Here is a 3,893-nt window from a genome sequence, read left to right on the forward strand (position 1 = left end):
GATTTTGAACACCCCTAGTTACTAGTATTTATCAGCGCTACTGTTCCAACTTGGGTCCACGTGCTAATATATTTATTTTGGTTTTATTTGCACCATCAAATAAATGTCTTAATAAATGATCCGTTTTTCTAAGGCTGTATATTAATTCCATTCGTGAGTATTCAATTTGACTAAATTTATTTAAATAGGATTCTCAATTTGATTTATAGTGGGTTGGGTTGATAGTAAAAAAGAATAAATTCTTTTAATTTTTTTTTTATTTGAAGAGATAAATTGTGATCTTTTACTATTAATTTTATAAGTAAAATTAAAAAAATATATAAAAAAAATTATTAAAGAGTTAAAAATCACATTTTATTTCCTCAATTGAAAAAAATTAAGAAAATATATTCCCTTAAGTGAATTGCATTGAAAGTAGAATTGGATAAACATTTAAACTTAACCCTACCTTCATCCTTAATATTATATGTAATTAAAAATTATTATACATATATCATGTAATTGATAGAGATCAAGTTCACATCTTTTTTTTGTAATTTTAGCATGGAGTTTACTGTAATTGTATTGCTTTTAATTTTAATATAGACTTAATTTTATATTTTTTATTTTATTAATATATTTATGAACTAAAAAATAATTAATTAAATATTGTGATTGATGGAAAAAATTTGATTATTTGCATATGAGCTTGGATCAGTGTGAAATTTTTAGGTGTGGGTAGAATTAGAGTTCAAAAATTCTCAAATTGCGAATAATGTGAAGTTGAATTTTAGAGAGAATTTAAATTCACAAATAAAATTAGAGTGAAATTTAAATCCTATACTATTCTATCTATTATCAGTCTTATATTTCTCCATACACTCAATATTACAAAAAAAAAATACTAATCATAAATATTATCATTTAATTTGGGTCAAATACTCTATAAGTTACTGATTTTATTTCTATTAATAAATAATTAAAGTTTAGGAAGAATTTTAAATATTTTTAAAACACTGGTGATGTTTTAATGTTTTTAATTATTAATCTCAATTATAAAAATAATAATATTAGAGAGATAAAAAACAGTTAGAATTTATTTTATTTAATATTATTTTATTATCGAAATATATTAATTAAATTAACTCTTAAAATTATTAAAATATGAGTATTTTAAGAGTAGTTAAACATTTTCTTACAGTTTAAACAGTTAAACAAGAACCGTGTTTACAATATGTACACGTAATGCATATTCAACAATCAATATATATAAGCAATCGATCGGATTCTGATTTATATATATTCTATGGGAAGGTACTCTAAATTATACTATAATATAACCAAATAGCCATATATATAATAAAAGAATAATGTGATACTATATACTTCGACAATCGACATGTATATTATATTGAAGTAGAATTATGAAGGAATAATCTTTAAAAAAAAATTTAGAAAGTCAATTATAATATAAATTAATTTAAGTTAATTTTTTTATTTTTAATTTTAAAATTTTAAAAATTAAAATAATATAAAGTTATTATTTTTTATAATAAATTTATTTTTTAATTAATTGATTCTAATTGGCTATATTTTTAATTGATTTCTAACGGAACTCATAACCTTATTATGTTTCTGTCAAATATGCTACTCCAGCGTCATGCATCAAATAAATTTGTTTTATTCTCACATTAATTGCTGCTTTTTCCCTCTTCTTTTGGAACAGTACGGCTCTTTTATATTTCATACCGAGACATTTGATATCTTTGTTCGTAAAGAGACATTAGATATGGGTATATTCTATGCCTCGAAAATTCTTGATTTGCTAGATTTTATTATTATATTTTTTATTTTTTTTTTATGCTAGAAGTAGCTAGCGTTTATTCCAAGTACATATAGTATAAAAAGTAAAAACTAAAAAGAAAGGGGGCAGGGGGAAAGGAGAGAAGAAATCAGTATATTTTTTTGGTGGCTACTCCAATGAAGATTTAATGATTATCATCATGTGAAGATACATCATTTTGACCATTAGATGATAGATTGTAGGACTTGATTTGATTTGAAGTAAAAGTGTTACTTTTATTTAAAATATTGCTAAATAAATAAGTTACACTTTTTGAATAAAGATCATCATGAGAAGATGTTTTTGCCATCTTCATAAGAGTAGTTGCCTATTTTTTTTGTGAAATAAATAGTCAAGTAGGAGAACTTGCAATATTATATTGGTGGATATATACTAGTTTCCACTCAAGAAGCAACTTGGCTGCCTCAAGGTCCTTCCGTAATTGGAAGGGCAATATTATACACTTATTTCAGTAATAATTAATGAACGCAAACAAAAGTAAAATAAAACAAGTTATTAGGGCTATCTTTAGCTCTATACTTTGACCTCCAAATATTTTTGTTAATTAATAGTTATCAATCAATCTTTCATATATGAAAGGTAACAATTCAGAAAAAGGCTTTGCATGTTTGTTGGATCAAATTTAATACTTATTTTTTAAACAATTATATCAAGATATTTTCATATCATTAGAAGTCGTATTACAAAAATTTTAAAAGTTAAAAGTAAGTAGTTATAATTACTTTCGAAACATATCTTAAATATACTCCAGACAGATATATTAGTGTGATCATGTAGTTTAGTATATTTAGAGTCTCTCTAGTCTCTTAATTATTGAGAATCAAATAATACTCTCCTACTTATCTAAGTTAGTTACTTCGTATAAGATAAATTGAACTTTTTCCTTGAATGAAGTTTTTTAATACATCATCATTTAGCTTTCAAATTATATGATTATTAACAAGTCTTGAAGTATACGTACGAACCAGTTTGATTTGAACTCATCTGCTGGTACAAAACTTATTAATAATTTCCTTAGTTTAATCTGCAACGATTTTATTTCATATATGTGTATATATTTAATTTCCTCAGATAATGCTATTATTCTCATTATATTCTTTATGGCAAAACACTAGCACTTAATGCATGGCCTCCAATTGGTCTAAGAAGAACAAATTAAATATTAATTAGGGTTTTGGTTTCAGATGCGCCATATGATTTTGTCGCACACGCACTCTCTTCTACCAGAATCTGGAATCACTTAGGTAATAATTCAAAATTTTATATAATATAATACGCAATAACGCATAGTCATATCCATACATAACCATGAAAAAGAGAAGAGTGTTCCATATGTGTATGCAACGTAAGCTTTCGTCACCATTACCACCAATTAATTATTCTTCTGTTTGTTATTATCGCCAATAATCCTTTTAATTTGGAGAAAAGGATAAATAGGTCCCTGACCTTTTGCCCCGCAGACATTTTCGTCTCTGAACATTGAAAAAATACTTTTAAGTCCCTGACCTTCACAAAATTTGGACGGATCAGTCCCTCCGTCCAAATGCTTCCGTCAGGGACTGATCCGTCCAAATGCCTCCGTCAGGGACTGATCCGTCCAAGTTTTGTGAAAATCAGGGACTTAAAAGTATTTTTCAATGGTCAGGAACGAAAATGTCCGCGGAACAAAAGATCAGGGACCTATTTGTCCTTTTCTCTTTAATTTGTTATAGCCTTCTCTAGAATTTGCTTCGTTCATCTTCTCTTTCTTTCGTTTCTCCTTTTGTTCTAGCGCTGATTCTCTTCACAGGACATGACTAGGGCCGGAAGTGAGGTGAGTTGAGGTCGAATTAGATTAAATTTAAATTCGGCTCACAAAAATTGAGTTTGGCTCACGACTCGACTCATTAACAATTGAGCCTATTTCTTAAGTTCAAGTTCAGTTTATCGAAAGTTTACGAACTAGCTCGAGTTCACGAGTTGGAAGAACATAATCTATGATTCTATATCAATAAATTATAACTTATATATTTTAAAAATAATTAAAAAGATCAATTTTATATATTGTTTA

This window comes from Arachis ipaensis, chromosome B5 (genome assembly GCF_059453495.1).
Source record: "Arachis ipaensis isolate K30076 ecotype BB chromosome B5, ASM5945349v1, whole genome shotgun sequence".
Classification (NCBI taxonomy): domain Eukaryota; kingdom Viridiplantae; phylum Streptophyta; class Magnoliopsida; order Fabales; family Fabaceae; genus Arachis; species Arachis ipaensis.